The sequence below is a fragment of the Neodiprion virginianus genome, chromosome 4 (genome assembly GCF_021901495.1).
Source record: "Neodiprion virginianus isolate iyNeoVirg1 chromosome 4, iyNeoVirg1.1, whole genome shotgun sequence".
NCBI lineage: Eukaryota > Metazoa > Arthropoda > Insecta > Hymenoptera > Diprionidae > Neodiprion > Neodiprion virginianus.
In genome coordinates, this window is record NC_060880.1 from 11,639,818 (window position 1) to 11,661,976 (window position 22,159).

Genomic DNA, 22,159 nt, shown 5'->3' on the forward strand with positions numbered 1-22,159 from the left:
TTGACCATGTAAATGTAATTCTCCTGCCACATTGTTCAACCCAGTAATTGCAGATGCTCTCGCGTCTACTACTTGCGTTGGATTTACATATGAGCAAAATCTGAAACTCTGAGACTTAGCTGCAATTTGCAGTATGTCTGAAGAGTGAGACAATCCAGAAGTTTCGAGGTCGAAATATATCACTTCGTAGTTGTCGGGAATCAATTTTAAAAGTTTGTTTTCGGACGGATCAGAATAATTTGTACAAGCGATGTCTGTGTCAAACTCTAAACCACAACCTGACTGATATTGCACTCCTTCTGCTATTTCACGTTTTTTTCGTGAATTTTACCTGTCTACGCGCAATTGCTTTCGTCTAGCTTTTGCAGCGGGCAATTTCTCTCAGGTCGATCTAGCTTTTCGTATGGCATCGCTTCTTTTCGCCAATTCTGATGTGAAGACACCGGGTGTCATTTGTGCGTTTTTTCTCACATCACACACATATTTTTCACCTTTATTCAGAGAACAAACGCAAGCTGCATAGCGATAATCGCACGATTCGCTCAAAGAAAAACAGTCGCACTTGCGTGCTTTTCGAGCCGTCATTGAGTTCACACTCTCTTTAGTTTGGCTGAACGCGCGTGCTGCAAATTTCGAAGCATCATCTGCATATTTCTTCAGCAGTTTCATCAATTGCTCATATAATTGACTATTTTTCAATTGCACTCGACGTGAGCCATTTTTTTCGGAACTACGTGCGCACCATATTCCACAATTTTCGTGGTTATAAAGAAAATGATCAGGCAATTTACGCAATGGAGCTGCAAGATCGGCGGTGTTTCCTTCGTTCTGCGCGCAACAATACGCAAAACAAGTTTTTATATGCTTGATGACATTTTTTCCTCCGAGTTCAGAGAAACGAGAACGCAGTGCATATAACTCGTTAGAGAAATTTGTCGTCAGATGATTGGAATCGGCCAGCTTGAAAATGTGCTGAGATCTCTTTCGGCGTATTGCTGCTATCGTTGAACAGTCTTCATCCCCGATGACAACTCGAATGTCGAGCCCTGCCTCCTTAAGAATACTGCTGCGATTGACTAATTGAGCTCCAACAGACGCTTTCATGGCCTTGGCGCTGCCATCATAATTTTGCCGACAGTCATGATGTACTTTTGGATATCCTAGATCGCATTTTTTGCATTCACGATTGCGCGTTGCAAAATCTAATATTTTATTGCTGAGAAGCCCGATTATTGCGCCGTACCCGTTCAGACTATCGTAGCTGCGTCCACTGCCACGCTTACTCCATCCCACGTCATACGACACAATTATATTTATGACATGACTCAGGGCGTTATCAAAATCTAGTCCATCGGTATCGTCGGTCCTAGGCCGCATGAAGTCTGCGAGGGGGTAAATTTCGTCTGATATTTCCTGAGGCCTGAAAATTTTGAATAACAAAAAAAACCAATCACAATGCATTTTCCACCTTTCGAGTTTTTTCATTCTGTTTGTGTTATATTTGTTCATTTTTGTATTGGTCTTGTACATTTCATACTATATTAGAGATTCAGGGGTTCGAGGTTTCGTGTAATCGCTGTATATTTTTTTATTCATATAATTATTCAATATTATTTTCATTTGTCTATTACAACGTTTGGTGTGTGAATAAAATTTTTTCCATACAGATCTCTGATTCAAATCACTAAACTAATGTATCCATTCATGAATACGATATTGTTGGAATTATGACACTAAAGCTTGAAAAGTTGAGGTCCAACGGAAAATACGTTTTTTTTTGAATCGTTCGTTCACTTTCAAAAACGATAAAAATTCTTCTATCGATTTGTCTTTGGATCTTGAAAACAAATTGTTTTATTGTCCTGGCCAAATATTGAATGAGAATCTCGAGCTCGGCTCGAGAAAAAACAGAATTCCGTTGCGTTCCAACGGTGCAAACTTCACCATGGTTTGGAATTAACCATTGAAATCTAACCGTATATTTGTATGTACAATTCATGCTGCGAGGTGCTTACAACCACTTATTAATTTCATGCCAACGTTGTTGACTTACATGCAATTGAGTAAGAAAAATTATCAATAGATTCTTGACATGGATAGTACGAATTCAGGTACGATAAAACGGAAATTTTATACGGAACTATTATTTTATGATAATACTGCAGTATCCTTGTTTTTTGTGCAATAATTCCACCAATATCCTTTCCATGAAAACAATCTTAGTTATGCCATTCAAGAAAATGAAATGTTCTGTTACAATGACAGAAAGCTTACAATTTATCACGCAGCGTATCGATATGCTCTACGACTAAGTTTTGTTCCTCCGCTGCTGCACCTTGGCAACTGTCCTTGGCAGCTTCTTCGATGAGTGGACCGATTTCACGTTCATAGCGCTTGTATGTTTCCTGACTCAAGACCGGCATATCTATGCACATTGCAATTTTCCTCAGTGCATTGCATCCTGCTCCGGAGTGAATGGCACCTATGAATTCGCAGTTCGAGGTTGAGTTTTGAGATGAGATTCTCATTTCCAATGACAAAATTGAAGATTATCACTTTATGTATGCATAATCGATTAGTTATGAGGAGAAAATATCGAAGAGCACATAATAGTTGCATAATATCATACCAAGTACAGATGCAGTGTTGGCGTCATAATAACGATGACCGTCGTTGAAGTGTGACTTGCTTGAGTGGCATGTCGTTAGCGTGGAGCAAGTATCACATTTCATAGTCCAAATGTAGTGGAAGCCCGTTGTTTTTTTCTTCCGCGATATGATTAGATGTTAATTGTTTTCCACAATTGCTGCATATTATGTTTTTGTTGACTTCATTAGGATCAATCAATCGCATGCCGCGGAGGATGGTCGTTGGCTTCTCGATACGTGCCACATCTGGCTTTTCTTTATTCCGCTCAGTGAGCTTCAATCTACCAGCAACCACTGACTTTTTTTTCCGTTTCCCTCTATACCGGTCCAAATTTTCTGTATTCACTTTCAACATAACCACACTTTTGTTTCGTAGAAAAATCACAGTACGCACAACGGTCTCTGGTATACACACGGTACTAGCGAGTCCGTGGCGGCCGACGCTGTGGTGTTGCCACGAGCGGTCTCCGCGCGTTGTTCATTGTGTGCGCCGATCAATGTAGTCATGAGCGAGTGTAAGTGAACTGTACTAGACCAAAAGTTGACGCTAGATTCGGAAAATCGCGTATGCAGAACATTACGTTTCTCGTCCTTGGATAGCAGATCAGTCATTTATAATAAACATATATGCATCAATACATAGTATTGAATCAATTGAGACCCTACGACTGATTTTATTTTTGCATTGCAATTATTGAAAGATACAGCAAGTGGATTAACTTTTGGAGCCGTTCGGTCTGTAGTTATGCCTGAATGATCCGTTCGCAGGTTCACCTACGGAAACCTTGTTACGACTTTCACCTCCTCTAAATGATGAAGCTTAGACATCTTCCAGGCAACATTGGCAATGCCGAGACATTGCCGCGTACCGGTTCGAAGACCTCCTTAAATCATATGATCGGTAGTAGCGACAGAAAGTGTGTACAAAGGGCAGGGACCTATTGAACGTGAGTTACTGACTCGCGCTTACTGGGAATTCCTTGTTCCTGGGAAATCATTGCAAGCCCGAATCCCTAGCACGAAGGAGGTTCACCGGTTTACCCAGGCCTTTCAGCCAGGAAAGACATGCTGATTCCTTCAGTGTAGTGCGCGTGCGTCCCAGAACATCTAAGGGCATCACAGATTTGTTATTGCGCAATCTCGTGCGGTAGAAGCCGCCTTTCCCTTCAAGAAGATTCAAGAGAAAACCGCTCAATCGAGGCCGGGGGCCTTGGATATACTGGAAATTACGCCTGTTAAGCAGGCTAGAGTCTCGTCAGTTGTCGAAATCATCCAGACAAATAAATCCACCAGGTAAGAACGGCCATGCACCACCGCCGACCGAATCAAAAGAGAGCTCTCAATCTGTCCATATTTCCGTTGTCCGGACCTGGTGATGTTTCCCATGTTGAGTCAAATTAAGCCGCAGGCTTCACTCCCGGTGGTGCCCTTCCGTCAATTCCTTTAGGTTTCAGCTTTGCAACCATACTTCCCCCCGAACCCGAAAGCTTTTGTTTCCCGGAAGCTGCCCGCCGAGTCATCGGAGGAACTTCGGCGGATCGCTAGCTGGCATCGTTTATGGTTAGAACTAGGGCGGTATCTGATCGCCTTCGAACCTCTAACTTTCGTTCTTGATTGAAGAAATCATTTTTGGCAAATGCTTTCGCCTCTGTCCGTCTTGCGACTGTCCAAGAATTTCACCTCTAACGTCGCAATACGAATGCCCTCATCTGTTCCCATTAATCATTACCTCGGGGTTCCGAAAACACAGTATTCAGGCAAAAATAGCCTGCTTCAAGCACTCTTATTTGTTCGAAGTAAACGTACCGGCCCACCTCGACACTTAGTGGAGAGCACCGCGATGAGATATTAGTTGGGCCGCCCCAGAGGGCTAAGCCCACCGTTAGGACGTCCCACAATCATGCCAGTTGGACACCGCGAGCGGTGAACCGACAGCGTGGGACACAGATTCAACTACAAGCTTTTTAACCGCAACAACTTGAATATACGCTATTCAAGCTGGAATTACCGCGGCTGCTGGCACCAGAATTGCCCTCCAATGGTTCCTCGTTAAAGGATTTGAAGTGTACTCATTCCGATTACGGGGCCTCGCATGAGTCCCGTATCGTTATTTGTCGTCACTACCCCCCCGTGCCGGGAGTGAGTAATCCCCGTTACCCGTTACAACCATGGTGGGCGCAGAGCCTACCATCGACGGTTGACAAGGCAGACATTTGAAAGAAGCGTCGCCGGTACGAGACCGTGCGATCAGCCCAAAGTTATTCAGAGTCACCAAGGTAAACGGCGGACGGGACGTACCCGCCGCCGATTGGTTTTGATCTAATGAAAGCATTCCTTTCATCTCTGGTCGGAACTCTGTTTGCATGTATTAGCTCTAGAATTACCGCAGTTATCCAAGTGAATGTGTGTACGATCTAAGAAACCATAACTGATTTGATGAGCCATTCGCGGTTTCACCTTAATTTGGCTTGCACAGAGACATGCATGGCTCAATCTTTGAAACAAGCATATGACCACTGGCAGGATCAACCAGGGAGCTTCGATACAAAATCTCGGCTCGGACGTGCGCCACCCATCGCCGACCAGGTCTCGTAGCCCAGTCGGCCGCGCGTCCACTGTGTGTTTCGGGACTGCACGCAGGCAGCCCCGGTTCCGTGTGCCGCCACCTCGACACTCCGCTTATAAGCGTTCAACCGATCTCCCGTACCCGTCGGCTAGATTGAAAGCGTCTGGGATACGTTGTTATAACATCTCTGGTCTTTAAGTGTACGCTCGGAAAGAAGCGAGTTGACGCGTGCATTGGAGCGTTCAGCCTTCCTTGTTTCACGGAGAGCCGAACTTCTTGGTACCGCGTCAAGGGCCGTTCGGTCTGAGACATCGACCCGCGGTCATGCAGTGACGATAGATGAAACAACGCAAGTCGCGTAGTTTCTTTGGTACGAGGCACGGAACGGTCCACGAACGCCCGCTCCTGGTCTACGCCGACGTACGTATCGTGCTCGAGCACGTACCAGTACGGCGTAGCAGGCGGACGACGGGAGACCTGCCCGACCGACTCGCTCCTCTTACTAGTAGGAGCCTGGCCGCCAGGACGTCGGCGCCGGTACGGTGTAGCACGGTTGGCTTACGGGGCGAAACCTCCGCGGGCTATCGAAAAAATTTTGAACTCCGGGAACTTTGTCGAAATCAACCGAGGCTCATTTGACCATGTTCCGACAGGCTCCCGGCCCGGATCGACTACGGGACGCCGCGCATCGCCTTTCGGTCGACTCAGACCGAAATTTTTACAAGTCCCGTCGGCCCGGATCGACTCCGGGACGCCGCGCATCGCCCTTCGGTCGGCTCGGACCGAAATTTTACAAATCCCGTCGGCCCGGATCGACTCCGGGACGCCGCGCATCGCCCTTTGGTCGGCTCGGACCGAAATTCTTACAAGTCCGGTCGGCCCGGATCGACTCCGGGACGCCGCGCATCGCCTTTCTGTCGACTCGGACCGTAATTTTCACAAGTCCCGTCGGCCCGGATCGACTCCGGGACGCCGCGCGTCGCCTTTTGCTCGACTCGGACCAAAATTTTCACAAGTCCGATCGGCCCGTATGGACTCCGGGACGCCGCGCGTCGCCGCGCATCGCCTCTCGGTCGACTCGGACGGAAATTTTCACAAGTGTCCCGTTGCGCCGCACCGGGGGTCGGTCCGTCTGCCGTCGACCCATTAGCCCCGGGACGCGGCGCATTGCCTTTCGGTCGGCCCAGACGTAAATTTTCACAGGTCCCGCCGTGCCACGGTCGGTTCGCGGGTCCAGCGCCGACCATTGCGGGACGCGGCGCATTGCCTTTTTGTCGCCTGGGACGAAAAAAATTCCCAAGTCCCTTGGGGATCGAGGACGACGGCCGACGGTCGACGTATCATCGAAAGAATAATTACGGCCTATAATACCGTCGCCGAATCACGCGACGTACCGAGGGGGTCCACCGGTCCCTCCGGTCGCGCTTGTCGGCCTTGCGTTCGCCGACCGGCGATCCGAGCGGCTGCCTCGGATATATCTCGAGTGGCAAGTGGGTACGGGAAAAAAAATTTCTGTTCCAAGTCCCCGCACTCGCATTGCCATCGCATCCGCTCGGCGAGCAGAGCGCGGCCGCGCCGGTCCGCCCGCGACTCGTCCGACATGGGACGAGCGACGCGTCGCGTGACCGGCGTCGAGCCAGCGCTCTGCAAACACAAACACATTGGGGCCTCGTCTAACCGACAAGACGAATCCCCAAGCCAAGGGCTGAGTCTCAACAGATCGCAGCGTGGTAACTGCTCAACCGAGTACAACACCCTGCCAGGTACCTAAGTCGTCTACAGACGATTCCGAGTCTCGACATCGAACCGAATCACCCATGATCGACCGTTCGAGGCCAAACCGACGAGCGGGAAGATCCCGACGAAGGCCGAAGACCCTGCCCGGCAAACAGGGCTCGTGCGACGACCGGTCCGTGGACCGGCCACCTAGTAAAGTCACATTGTTTTGAGCCTTCCGACCCACGAGACTCCTAGAAATATCGTTGCCCCCTTTGACTAGAGAGGATACGGCCTTAGAGGCGTTCAGGCGTAATCCCACGGATGGTAGCTTCGCACCACCGGCCGCTCGACCGAGTGCGTCAACCAAATGTCCGAACCTGCGGTTCCTCTCGTACTGAGCAGGATTACTATCGCAACGACGAGTTATCAGTCGGGTAAAACTAACCTGTCTCACGACGGTCTAAACCCAGCTCACGTTCCCTATTGGTGGGTGAACAATCCAACGCTTGGCGAATTCTGCTTCGCAATGATAGGAAGAGCCGACATCGAAGGATCAAAAAGCGACGTCGCTATGAACGCTTGGCCGCCACAAGTCAGTTATCCCTGTGGTAACTTTTCTGACACCTCTTGCTGAAAACTCTTCAAGCCAAAAGGATCGATAGGCCGTGCTTTCGCAGTCTTTATGCGTACTGAACATCGAGATCAAGCCAGCTTTTGCCCTTTTGCTCTACGCGAGATTGCTGTCCTCGCTGAGCTGGCCTTAGGACACCTGCGTTATTCTTTGACAGATGTACCGCCCCAGTCAAACTCCCCGCCTGGCAGTGTCCTCGAATCGGATCACGCGGGAGTATGATCGACGATCGGCCGAAGCCTCACGCCACTCTTACACGCTTGGCTCTAGAACACCGTGATAGCCGGGACGAAAGTCCTCGACGCACGCGCTCCGCCTAACCGAGTAAGTAAAGAAACGATGAAAGTAGTGGTATTTCACCGGCGATGTTGCCACCTCCCACTTATGCTACACCTCTCATGTCTCCTTACAGTGCCAGACTAGAGTCAAGTTCAACAGGGTCTTCTTTCCCCGCTAATTTCTCCAAGCCCGTTCCCTTGGCAGTGGTTTCGCTAGATAGTAGATAGGGACAGTGGGAATCTCGTTAATCCATTTATGCGCGTCACTAATTAGATGACGAGGCATTTGGCAATTTTTTTTTTTTTTTCTAATTATTCACAGGTACCATAGGTAAGTAAATAACATTATGCCCGGTTCATCCGAGAAACCGGTGCAGCTTCTTATTTTCCCCGGATCAGTCTTCGTACGTCAAATCCCTTTCTTCGTTCTTCTTTCTTCACCGATGTCAACCAATTCCTTCTTTTCTTCTATGTCTTCTTCCAGGTGTTACCGATGTCGTCGAGTTGAACATGTGCCACGCAGCAATGGTTCTGATTACAACTCTTGATGAGATGATGCTGATGTCCTTCTTTCCAATTATTCCTTTTGCCAGAAGCTAATGGGCGGATCTTTTGCTCCATACTCCCCTGCAACTCAAGGCTGCTGCTAGGGTGAGTACCGTTCTGGCTTCGTGTCTCTTTTTCAGCTCCTCTATGATCTCCAGGTTGTCCGCATACTTCTTGATCTTGTCCCTGTCTGCTTTTTCCAAGTCCATCTGCTTGCTTCTGACTTGAGCGTCCACGATGAGAGATGTGCGTCTCAGTGTGGCTACGATGTCCGGCTTACGCAGACCTTCAGCCGTTCGGAAATGCGGTTCTTCAGTGACTTTATACCCTGATCTTCTGAGCTTTTTCCCCAGGTATTTAACTATCGCGTCATGTCTCTGAATTCTGGCCAAGTTTGCACGGTGGCAGTGTTGCACAATATGGTTGAGGGTTTCGATTTGACCACACCCCCCTCTGCACTTTCCGTCTCTCCTCTTTCCTCTAGCTGTCCGAGATCGTGTTGGCAGGGCATTTATCCGAGCCTTGCAACAATTGACAAAATCCTTTCCACTGAGAAAGTTGGTCATGCAGGATACCCATTCATGCTGCTCTTCGACCATGCGCGAGTTCTTCAGCGCTTTGCCATCCACTGAGGCATGCAATACTCCCGCCCAGAATCCATTGATTTGCTCTGCTGTTTTCAGAGCTTTCCCTTCAAAGAGTATTCTTTTTTCAGCGGCCTTCATTTCCTGTTTCAGGTATTCGCCAAATGCGGTTCCGACTACATAGCTTGATGTGGTGAGGCTGTGAAGCCGGTGCCATCTATCCGCTGGGGCTTTCCATCGTACCGAGGGCACACCGAGGCCGCCATCCTTGATGTTCGCGTGGATATAGGCGTTCGGGCAGTCATGTGGGAGTTGTAACCATCTGCGGACTTCCGCGCAAACTCTCCGATCTATGGATCGTAAGTAGCCTATAGTTGTTACCCCCATCGTAAGCTGGTACATCGCTGACGGTATTATCATTGCTCGGAGAGCCCATAGGCGCTGTTGTGGTTTCAGCGGTGCCTTCGAGAGCTTGGATAGGTTTTCAACCAATTGCTCGCGGGTTTTGGCCGCTGATCTGCCTTCGGGCGTGAAGAAAATGCCCAGGTATTTCCATTCATCGGTTCGTTTGAGAGCCGGTACGGTGACCCCCCTTATTTTGAAAGCGCTTCGGTCCACATAGGTTTTCTTTTCTTTCGGCACAGTTTTAATTGCCACCGTCAGACACTTATCCGCGTTCGCCTCGAGACCACAAGAGTACAGAAATTCGGTGACATTGTCAAGCAGAGTTTGCATACCCCCTTCAGTTGATGCGACCAGTATGATGTCATCAGCGAATGCAAGTAAGCTTACTCTGATTCCATCCATCTCGACACCAATCTCTTCGGGTATCCTCCTTATCATTTCATCTATGATGAAATTGAATAAATATGGTGACATGGGATCTCCCTGCTTGACGCCACATGTTGGGTGGATTTTCCCCGATTCCCAACCACCGTGTTGTAAAATGGTTTTACTCTCATCGTAGAGTCTTGCAATATACTCCATCATTGGCCCCGGCACGCCTTTTGTGTTGAGAACTTGCTCAAGCGTCTCGAACGTGACCGAGTCGAAAGCCTTTCTCATATCGAGGTAGGCCAGAAAGACCTTTCTGTGCTTCTTCCGGTGGTAACGAAGTACAAGGCCGAGCAGCATCGTGTTATCCACGCATCCGTCAGTATCACAGAATCCCCTTTGCCTGTCGTCTATTTCGACCGTCTTCAATCGATTTGCGAGAACCTTATGGAATGTCCGCGTAATCACCGACGATATTGTGATCGGGCAAAAATCGCTCGGCTCAGACGCCCCCTTCTTCTTTGGTATAAGTACTGTCCTTGATAGACAGAGCTGTTCTGGTAACCCGCGGCACCACATAAACAGATTGAACAGCCTTGCTAATATCGTCGGTGATACATTCCGCAGGTCTCTCGTTGAAATCCCATCTGGACCCACCGAGGTGTTTGTCGGTGGGTAGGCTCTCTGGACTTCCTTATCCTTTACCGGGTTCCATAGGTGTTGTAGGATGTCGTCCGGTTCAGGTAGATTTGGTGCCAAACCGGTAGACTTACTGACAACAGATTTCCAGTAGGGCTCCATTCTATTCTGATCGACCCCGGTATCCCGTTCTAGTTGGTCTGTCAGGATGCGCTTGACACACCTACTTGGCGCTTTCTTCCAGAGATCTTGGACCCTGGCATATGCTGCACGTCTCATCTTTCTTTTAGGTACATGTTCTTCTGCCCTTTCTACGTTCCGACCCTCGCTCACGATGTTCTTTCTCCTCTTTTCAGGAAATACTTCTTTAAGGAAAAGACCCAGCTCGGTGAGTATCTCCGCTCTTGTTCTATGTGCGACTTGGCTATAGATGGAATTGAGTGTGTTAATCCACCTGCCTTCTCCCACCAGAGGAGGCTGGCTGCTCAAGAACTCTTGGATCTTGTCAGCCGTCTGCTCCTCTTCAGGCTCCTCCGCACTCTCATACGACTCCTCGGAGCTCTCGTTTTGATCTTCAGGTTGCAACAGGTCTAAGTATTTTTCCACTCTCTTTTTATAGCTAGGTTGCCTTCGATGGCTCTTGATGGCATCAGATGACCGTCCATTAAATACCTTTGCCAGGTTTTGGTTTATGTTTAATACCTTATTTTCTTTCAGGATGAGCTCTGCTTCCTTCCTGGCCATCATATTTTTCTCCTCTTCCGACCATCTGTCCTTTTTCGTCACCTTAGCCGCTTGTTGTTCGTCATACCAGTCACGATGCCCACGTTGCTCGTGGACTCCACGACCTGTGGCTTTGCTAAAAACTCGAGTACATCCTGGAAAACGACACTCGAATGCCTCTTCCTCATTTCTGGGCTCGGCTGACGATGACTGAGCAGGTTCTGCCGCAGGCACAGCGCGGTCAGTGGACCGGCCGGCAATAAGCGCCTTCCGCGCGTTCCTTGTTTCGATTGAACCTGCTTTCTTAGGCCAGAGGGTGAGTAGCCCCAAGGCCCGCACAGAGCCACCATACTCGGCCGCCAGCGTTTCCACTAGCGTTGCCCGACTCTCACCGCGAGGAGGTGTATGGTTGGCACTTGGGCTCCCAGGCTAAAGGCGTTCACCTAGGAGTACTTGAGAGAGTCATAGTTACTCCCGCCGTTTACCCGCGCCTGCTTGAATTTCTTCACGTTGACATTCAGAGCACTGGGCAGAAATCACATTGCGTCAACACCCGCTAGGGCCATCGCAATGCTTTGTTTTAATTAGACAGTCGGATTCCCCCAGTCCGTGCCAGTTCTGAGCTGACCGTTGAATGGCGGCCGAAGAGGACGACGGCAACGGCGAACCGCCGCCGAAGCCTCGCAGCAAGAAAGATCCGCGGGAGGCCAAGGCACGGGACCGAGCTCGGATCCGGTTATTACCATCACCTCGCCCAGGCCCGTCACGTCAGCCAAACCCGCTTCCCGACCAAGCCCGACACGCCCCGATCCTCAGAGCCAATCCTTATTCCGAAGTTACGGATCCAATTTGCCGACTTCCCTTACCTACATTAGTCTATCGACTAGAGGCTCTTCACCTTGGAGACCTGCTGCGGATATGGGTACGAACCGGCGCGAGACCTCCACGTGGCCCTCTCCTGGATTTTCAAGGTCCGAGGGGAAGATCCGGACACCGCCGCAACTGCGGTGCTCTTCGCGTTCCAAACCCTATCTCCCTGCTAGAGGATTCCAGGGAACTCGAACGCTTATACAGAAAAGAAAACTCTTTCCGGATCTCCCGACGGCGTCTCCAGGTCTTTTTGGGTTACCCCGACGAACTCTCTTGCGAGGGCCCGACTTGTAAACGGTTCCGCTGCCGGGTTCCGGAATAGGAACCGGATTCCCTTTCGCCCGACGGGTGTGTCACATTTCAAACCGCGCGCGCCCACGCCGGGGGGAACGCCGAGCGAGGCCCGACGTTCGCACAATCACCGGCGTCACGACGCGCGTGTCAGGCATAGAAATACACCAACATCGTCATCGGATTTCTCCTAGGGCTTAGGATCGACTGACTCGTGTGCAACGGCTGTTCACACGAAACCCTTCTCCACGTCAGTCCTCCAGGGCCTCGCTGGAGTATTTGCTACTACCACCAAGATCTGCACCGACGGCGGCTCCAGGCAGGCTCACGCCCAGACCCTTCTGCGCACACCGCCGCGACCCTCCTACTCGTCAGGGCTTCATGACGGCCTAGGCCGCCTCGTATGCCGCTGACGGCCGAGTATAGGCGCGACGCTTCAGCGCCATCCATTTTCAGGGCTAGTTGCTTCGGCAGGTGAGTTGTTACACACTCCTTAGCGGATTCCGACTTCCATGGCCACCGTCCTGCTGTCTTAAGCAACGAACGCCTTTCATGGTATCCCATAAGCGTCGACTTTGGCGCCTCAACTCGGCGTTTGGTTCATCCCACAGCGCCAGTTCTGCTTACCAAAAGTGGCCCACTTGGCACTCTGATCCAAGATCTCGTGGCTTCATAGTTCAAGCAAGCCAGAGATCTCACCCATTTAAAGTTTGAGAATAGGTTGAGGTCGTTTCGGCCCCAAGGCCTCTAATCATTCGCTTTACCGGATGAGACTCGTGTACGTTTTGTACGCAAGTGCCAGCTATCCTGAGGGAAACTTCGGAGGGAACCAGCTACTAGATGGTTCGATTAGTCTTTCGCCCCTATACCCAGTTCCGACGATCGATTTGCACGTCAGAATCGCTACGGACCTCCATCAGGGTTTCCCCTGACTTTGTCCTGACCAGGCATAGTTCACCATCTTTCGGGTCCCAACGTGTACGCTCTGGGTGCGCCTCTTCTCGCAGTGAGAACGAGACGCCCCAATAGTGCGGGGCCGCATCGTGACGCGGCCCATTGTCCCTCGGTCAGCGCTGGGCTGACCTTTACTTTCACTTCGCCTTTAGGTTTGCTCGTCCCAATGACTCGCGCACATGTTAGACTCCTTGGTCCGTGTTTCAAGACGGGTCCTGAAAGTACCCAAAGCAATAGCGTCGCCGACCGGTATTTGATAATTCGAACGAGCCAGCCAGAGGACACCGCCAGCCAACAGCTGGCCAGGCCCGGGGACGGCGCTAGGTCCGACCACCGGGAATCGCTGACCGCGCTTGCGGCGGGCCCGACGCAGTTCAATGCGGCTCTATACCGTGCGGGTACCGCCGGGCAGCCGGACGGGCAACCGCGGGTCTGCCCCGACGAGAACGCCGAGACAGGCAGCCGACCGGGCCTCAGACCGACACCCAACGGGTCGCGACGTCCTACTAGAGGAGAAGTGCACGCCGGCGCCGCCGGACATTGCACCGCGACCGAGTGCCGTGGACGCGAGGTCCCGACATCACAAGCCGCGGCGAAGCCTGCGTCGCTGACGATGAATCTCCCCGTTCGATCTTTCGGGTTTCTCAGGTTTACCCCTGAACGGTTTCACGTACTCTTGAACTCTCTCTTCAAGGTTCTTTTCAACTTTCCCTCACGGTACTTGTTCGCTATCGGTCTCGTGGTCATATTTAGCCTTAGATGGAGTTTACCACCCACTTGGAGCTGCACTCTCAAGCAACCCGACTCTGAGGAGAGATCCTCCCGTGGCGCGTCCCGGTCACTACGGGCCTGGAACCCTCTGCGGGTAAGTGGCCCCATTCAAGATGGACTTGGACGCGGGCCGACGCCCCGGGATGAGTGGATCCTCCCAAACACCACATTTCCCGGCGGCAGAACCGCGGGATTCAGTGCTGGGCTGTTTTCTGTTCGCTCGCGGCTACTAAGGAAATCCTAGTTAGTTTCTTTTCCTCCGCTTAGTAATATGCTCAAATTCAGCGGGTAGTCTCGCCTGCTCTGAGGTCGTCGTAAGATTGCGAGTCCGTCGTCAGCTACGGTCGTTCGTTCAAGAACAGCACCGTCGACACGGACGAGGACACAACGTATCTCATTCATACGTTCGGGCCACGGAAACGACCGTAAACACGCTTGCCGTACGGGAGACTCGAGAGCCCCCCGCGGCGAAACGTGGAACGGAACTTGTTCACATGAGCGGCAAACCGACCGCGCGCGGTCTGTGTGTCACCGTGTCGAATTCGTTCGTTCTCTCGACTATCGCTAGCACCGGAACGTGACGAACGGCAGCGACAGCTCGACCCCGCGATCTGCGGCGACGCGTCATAACCGTGACATACGTGTTCGTTTGAGGCGACGCGGCCCGTTGCCGCGCGACCGGCGCGCGACACGGGCTGCGAACGCCCAGTCATTCGCTCGCGGAGGCACGGTGCGCTGTTCCCCACGGGGGGGGGGGGGTTTCGCAGCACCGTTGCCGACGGAGCAGTCTGTCGTTGTTAAACGACCCTCAGCCAGGCGTGGTCCGGGAATTGTATCCGTGGACCGCGATGTGCGTTCGAAATGTCGATGTCCATGTGTCCTGCAGTTCACAAGTTGACGCGCAATCAGCTGCGTTCTTCATCGACCTACGAGCCAAGTGATCCACCGTTCAGGGTAATCATATATGTGAATTTTGCATTAAAAATGCTAAAATTACGGTTGTTACTGGCTTTCTGTGTTCGTGAGCGCGGCGCCGCGTGCGTCAGCCATTGCGCCGTTGCGCGCGGAAAGGAACGCGCGCCGCGCGTCAAATTTCGTTCGTGCGATAGTTCAAGAGCCGACGTCGCCTCGAGTTCACGGGTCGTCTCTGCCGGGATGAACCGGCGCCCGACCCGATCGGCTCGCAATGCAAACGATTGACGGCGGACGGCAGTGGGCCGCGTCAGCGAGTCCCGGGCATCGCTGCCCTCGACGCTGACGCGAGCTTCCTCGTACGGGCGAAAATTCTCTTCGAAGCCTATCGCGTTTGCGGCCTGCGTCCGGGGTGTAACGGCGTTGCACCGAGGACACCCGGGCGCAGACAGGCTGCCCGCGAAAAAGCGCTGAGACCAGCTTTGCACGTCTCTCTCGTACGACCTGACCGCGTCGAACGAGTCGAGGTGGACCGCGGAGCGGTCCCCTCTCGGCACTGAGTCGGCCGGAGGCGCGAACGACCCGCCGCTGCTCCGCGCTGGACGCGGAGCGACGGGTCGACGCCTCGGCGCGAGTCGGTCTTTGGGCGGTTTTAGCCGGCGACTGCGCTCGTCGCGACCGCGGCGAACGCCGGACCCATCGAATACGGCATCAGCACCGCGTTAATTGTCACGACGATTGTGTTGCGCGCCGCGGCAACCGGGCCCGACCGTTACGTCGTTCAAAGTTTTGTGTAATTTTGTTCGCGACACGTGGCCGTGACACGCCGCTCTCGCGGCGACACAGCCCCGCGCGCTTACGAGTCGCTGCTTCGGCGGTACGAAACGTTAATGATCCTTTCGCAGGTTCACCTACGGAAACCTTGTTACGACTTTTACTTCCTCTAAATGATCAAGTTTGGTCATCTTCCCGGCAACATCGGCAATGCCGAGACATTGTTGCGTACGAGTCCGAAGACCTCACTAAGTCATTCAATTGGTAGTAGCGACGGGCGGTGTGTACAAAGGGCAGGGACGTAATCAACGCGAGCTTATGACTCGCGCTTACTGGGAATTCCTCGTTCACGGGGAATAATTGCAAGCCCCAATCCCTAGCACGAAGGAGGTTCAGCGGGTTACCCGGGCCTTTCGGCCAGGGAAGACACGCTGATTCCTTCAGTGTAACGCGCGTGCGGCCCAGAACATCTGAGGGCATCACAGACCTGTTATTGCTCAATCTCGTGCGGCTAGAAGCCGCCTGTCCCTCTAAGAAGATTTATTCTCCGCCGGTAGTAAAAACCGCCCGACCGACGCCGGGGGCCTTCGAGATACCGGAAGGTACGCCTATTGAGCAGGCTAGAGTCTTGTTCGTTATCGGAATTAACCAGACAGATCGCTCCACCAACTAAGAACGGCCATGCGTCACCACCCACCGAATCAAGAAAGAGCTCTCAATCTGTCAATCCTTCCGGCGTCCGGGCATGGTAAGGTTTTCCGTGTTCCGTCAAATTAAGCCGCAGGCTCCACTCCTGATGGTGCCCTTTCGTCAATTCCTCTAAGTTTCAGCTTTGCAACCATACTTCCCCCGAAACCCGAAAGCTTTGGTTTTCCGGAAGCTGCCCGCCGAGTCATCGGAGGAACTTCGGCGGATCGCTAGCTGGCATCGTTTACGGTTAGAACTAGGGCGGTATCTGATCGCCTTCGAACCTCTTACTTTTGTTCTTGATCAAAGAAAACATTTTTGGCAAATGCTTTCGCTTCTGTCCGTCTTGCGACGATCCAAGAATTTCACCTCTAACGTCGCAATACGAATGCCCCCATCTGTCTCTAATAATCATTACCTCGGGGTTCCGAAAACCAACAAAATAGAACCGAGGTCCTATTCCATTATTCCATGCACACAGTATTCAGGCGGAAATAGCCTGCTTTAAGCACTCCAATTTGTTCAAAGTAAACGTACCGGCCCACCTCGACACTCAGTGAAGAGCACCGCGATGGGATATTAGTTGGGCCGCCCCGGAGGGCTAAGCCCACCAGTAGGACGTCCGACAATCATGCCAGTTAGACACCGCGAGCGGTGAACCGACAGCGTGGGACACAGATTCAACTACGAGCTTTTTAACCGCAACAACTTTTATATACGCTATTGGAGCTGGAATTACCGCGGCTGCTGGCACCAGACTTGCCCTTCAATGGATCCTCGTTAAAGGATTTAAAGTGTACTCATTCCGATTACGGGGCCTCGGATGAGTCCCGTATCGTTATTTTTCGTCACTACCTCCCCGTGCCGGGAGTGGGTAATTTGCGCGCCTACTGCCTTTCTTGGATGTGGTAGCCGTTTCTCAGGCTCCCTTTCCGGAATCGAACCCTGATTCCCCGTTACCTGTTACAACCATGGTAGGCGCAGCGCATGCCATCGACAGTTGATAAGGCAGACATTTGAAAGAAGCGTCGCCGGTACGAGACCGTGCGATCAGCCCAAAGTTATTCAGAGTCACCAAGGTAAACGGCGGACGGGACGTACCCGCCGCCGATTGGTTTTGATCTAATAAAAGCATTTCTTCCATCTCTGGTCGGAACTCTGTTTGCATGTATTAGCTCTAGAATTACCACAGTTATCCAAGTAAATGTGTGTACGATCTAAGAAACCATAACTGATTTAATGAGCCATTCGCGGTTTCACCTTAATTTGGCTTGCACTGAGACATGCATAGCATAATCTTTGAGACAAGCATATGACTACTGGCAGGATCAACCAGGGAGCTTCGATACAAAATCTCGGCTCGGACGTGCGCCACCCATCGCCAACCGGGTCTCGTAGCCCGGTCGGCCGCGCGTCTACTGTGTGTTTCGGGACTGCACGCAGGCAGCCCCGGTTTCGTGTGCCGCCACCTCGACACTCGGCTTATAAGCGTTCGAACGATCTCCCGTACCCTTCGGCTAGATTCAAAGCGTCTGGGATACGTTGTTATAACATCTCTGGTCTTTGAGTGTACGCTCGGAAAGAAGCGAGTTGACGCGTGCGTTGGAGCGTTCAGCCTTCCGTGTTTCACGGAGAGCCGAACTTCTTGGTACCGCGTCAAGGGCCATTCGGTCTGAGACACCAACCCGCGGTAATGCAGTGACGATAGATGAAACAACGCGAGTCGCGTCGTTTCTTTGGTACGAGGCACAGAACGGTCCGCGAATGCCCGCTCCAGGTCTACGCCGACGTACGTATCGTGCTCGAGCACGTACCGGTACGGCGTAGCAGGCGGACGACGGGAGACCGGCTCGACCGACTCGCTCCTCTTACTAGTAGGAGCCAGGCCGCCAGGACGTCGGCGCCGGTACGGTGGTAGCACGGTCGGCTTACGGGGCGAAACCTCCGCGGGCTATCGAAAAAATTTTGAACTTCGGGAACTTTGTCGAAATTAACGGAGGCTTATTTGACGATGTTCCGACAGGTTCCCGGCCCGGATCGACTACGGGACGCCGCGCATCGCCTTTCGGTTGTCATGCAAATATTCCGTAACGATTATATATGTATTTATGTGTTTATTCAAACAGAGAATTGAATGATAATTGATAACAAAAAATGGTAAAAGGAAGTGTTAACGTTATATTATATTAAATTAGACGTGCGTTACGCCTGAAAGCAGCATTGAGACTGCTCACACGGCCTCTCGCCGGGCTCGGCGACAGTGCATATGAAGTGCATAATCGCGTAATTTGAGCACTGCTGCCGATAAGAAAGCCAAGCGCATAAGGCGGGCCACGCTGCATGATACATTTTGCACTCATCTAAATGATTCCCGGCATGTTCCTACGAAAGGATATAAACTGTTACATTTCATTAGAAATGTTCCAGCTCCATCACATCCCCCGACGAAGACAAAGGCGCGTCTCTGCGGCTTCTGATTTCTCGTAGGATTCTATCGTTACGTTTAGCTTGTGTCTCAATCCTGCGTTTTAATTTCCTTGGTTCTACTACTTTTAAAGCAGAGGGATTCCTTTGGCAACAATATCCGGCGAACGCAGAAATATAGGTGGGTATATTAAATTTCCACAGCAAGAGTAGAATAGACAAGACGGATATCGTTCCAGAAACGGCAGCTATTGATGGGATCCCTATACCTTTGAAGTTAGCCCATGTATTGTTCACCCGAAGGGTCGCTTCGTTATTCGCGAGGACACTCTCAAGGTCTAAAATGGCTTGTCCTTGATCCTTGAGGGTATCCAAGTTAATCACGTGATGCAATACAATTTCCCGGCCTGTTACAAATTTGTTTAGCGGGGAAATGGTATCTGCATGTATTTCTGGTAATTGAGAAGTCATGTGTTCTACGATTAATTTGACTCGCGTTTTCAAAGTTTGGAGTTCGCAGCTCTGATTTGTGGTCATCAGGGATGGCTTGGTGATTTGAATAATAAAAGTCTGCATTGAAGCGCATGTTATGGTTACCTCAATTGGCTTCGAAGGTAAGATTATTTGCGATCTCTGCGTTCTTATGTAAGCAATATCTGTGACGAGAAAACGACTCAGAGTGCATCCTCGTGGTATGGGATCAGTTATTTTCTCACAAAGTTCAATAGTATCGTTGCGATGTCCCACATCGCTGTAATCACCAATGAAATAATCGGTTATCTGTTTCAGTTGAGAAAATGTGACTCCTCTTATAAAATTCTTACGTACTAATTTCAAAGCATGTTGGGTTAAGCGTTACATAAGTGTGATTTATTCTTACGGGTACCGGGGTATTCTGAATTATTACCCAAGGTTCCTTTTCTAAGTAAGGCACTGTGAGTATATAGATAAGTTTGCCTATATATGTGGTTATAGTTAAATCACTTATTTTAATAAACTTCTCGTAATTTTCCTCCTTAATAGGTATTAGTGTCTTTTTGTCATTGGCGTCGAAAGCTTGAAGAGCTGTCATAAGCTCCTTTGGAGTAAAAAGGGTGTTATCGATGATACCATGCCTTCCTAATTGCACGGCAGTCATTACCAGGTCGATTAGTCGTTGCAGTTCCTTAATTTCAAATAAACTTAGAGTTATAGCTTCCATGTATTCCTGATAAGCAAGCGTTTCGTTACCATTTATTTTTAATGATTCTAATTGTCCCCATACGGTTTCCAAAGAGTGTTTAAGTTTGAGCTGATTTGTATTCAAGATATTAATTTGGACTTGATTTATGTGCAAGGACTTGGTTACAACAAGATTTGGAGTGTCCGTTACATTTTTTAGTGAGGCTAGATTCCCATTAATTATTTCCAAATCATCCGCGTCAGCAGTTCCATAGATTGATTTTTGGATTGTTCCTAAAAAGTTAAACATTCCTCTTTTCGGTCTGATGTTTGGCGTGAGATAAGATTTCCTTAGGGGATACATTTCATTTGCCAGGCCCGTCAGAAGGACATGTTTTCCAAATACCGCCTCAGCTTCGCGCGAGGCTTCGTGAGTAACGTCACTCGACGCGAGCGCTTTCGGAGTACTTGTTTTGGTTCCGTGGGATTGAGATTCCCTTAATTTAGAGGGGCGGCGCGTCATTTGAAGAATAGCCACACCCAAGTCTAAAATGACTTCCAAAATATTCTTGTGTGACGAGGCACGGGCAAATTCTAAATCTGAAGCGTCCAGGGCGGACTGGGCGAGGGATCGCTGACCAGGGTTCCAATGGTCCAGATAGGTATCCCGTATCGTCTGGAGGCCTCCGAGTTTGTCGTGAATGTCGAGTGATGGTTTGGTGAACCCACTTGCGTCAATGGATTGGAATATCTTCCATCTTTCCTGGTACATGTATACTTTGCCCACTTCCTCCTGGAGTAGAGTCCCATTGATAACTGAGACATCGAAGTAGGCTAGTGACAGACTGCTACACCTATAACAAAAGAAACTAAGACTCTATTCCGTGGAGATCCAATCGTTACCCTGAACCCGTTTTAGTTTAATTCTAGGGATTGGATCGTTTTCCCTTGGTCCGGTGTCGTATTCGTAGTACGGTTTGGTATTATTCAAATGGGTCTTCCAATAAGACGCTGTGGAATCATCCGCGGTTTTCTTGTAAGTGATATTTCCTTTTTGTTCGTTGATCTCGACGACGACGAATGGTCCATTCCAAATCCTTTCCAAGGCGTTCTGTCGCGTATGGTTCTTGATCATTACTTTATCTCCCACTTGATATAAAGGAGTTTGTCGTCGTGTTCCTTGGTCCACTTGTTTTTGGTTTTTCTCTCTGGATTTGGTAAGCCAGACCAGAGCTTTCTCGAACCGTTCCTCCCATTTTCGTATCCACAACATTTTCTTACTAATCACGGTTTCCAATCGGTTTTCGCGGAAACCGTCAGGATTGTTGGCTTCGTGACAGAACATGAGGTTGTGAGGCGTTTCACCTGTTGATTGATGAACGGAAGTGTTATAGGCACGTGCCATTTCTATTAAAACCTTGTCCCAAGTGTGTATTCTCTCTTTGCAGGCAGTTCGAATATAGTCTTTCAAGACACTATGCATTCGTTCTATAGAGCCGTTCGACTGCGGGTGATATGCAGTTGTGGTGATATGTTTGATATTATAGTGTTCGAGAAAGGAATCGGTCAGCTCGTTACAAAACTCCTTTCCCATGTCCGTCAGGATTACTTTGGGGCACCCGAAGTTACCTATCCAGTACTCTGATAGAGCCTTGATAACTTCTGTCGCGGTTTTGTTCGTAAGTGGGGCACATTTAATGAATTTAGTTATTGAATCCTGCATCGTAAGGATATATCGGTGTTTATTCCAAGATTCGACCAGAGGTCCGACGATATCTATGGAAATTTGATCGTTAGGTTTTTCAGCAAAGGTTTCGAAAAGAATGGCGGGTGATTTCATTTGTATCCTTTCCTTTTTATACATCTGACACATGGGGCATGCCTGGATAAAGGAATTGATATCATTCTCCATACGTGACCATACGGCCGTCTCTTTTACTCGGTCAATTGTTTTTGCTAGGCCAAAGTGTCCATTGATGTCGTTGTGAGCGCTGGCCATGATTTCTTTCTGTTGCTGTTTGTTAGGCACATCCTTTCCTGTCAAGCAAAATGATATGTCTGCACCTGAGTCCTGACGTATCCTCTTGAGATCTTCAATGATCGAATTGGTTTCTTCTTTGGTGGTTTTCTTAGGGTCAATCCAGAAGTATATCTTTTCGTACCTTTTCGGATGAATGCAGTTTCTGAGTTTCTCACGTCTATCAGTC

General features: G+C 50.2%; 2 non-coding genes and 1 pseudogene across 2 annotated transcripts; all 3 read right to left on the reverse strand.

The window, feature by feature from the left end:
- Nucleotides 1–6,899: 6,899 nt before the first annotated feature.
- On the reverse strand, nt 6,900–14,306 carry LOC124304213 (uncharacterized; annotated as a pseudogene).
- Nucleotides 14,307–14,796: 490 nt separating this feature from the next.
- On the reverse strand, nt 14,797–14,951 carry LOC124304260 (5.8S ribosomal RNA). Its single transcript, XR_006908141.1, has one exon. It is a non-coding gene; the product is annotated as a 5.8S ribosomal RNA (ribosomal RNA).
- Nucleotides 14,952–15,794: 843 nt separating this feature from the next.
- On the reverse strand, nt 15,795–17,706 carry LOC124304199 (small subunit ribosomal RNA). Its single transcript, XR_006908099.1, has one exon. It is a non-coding gene; the product is annotated as a small subunit ribosomal RNA (ribosomal RNA).
- Between the last annotated feature and the right edge of the window lie 4,453 nt (nt 17,707–22,159).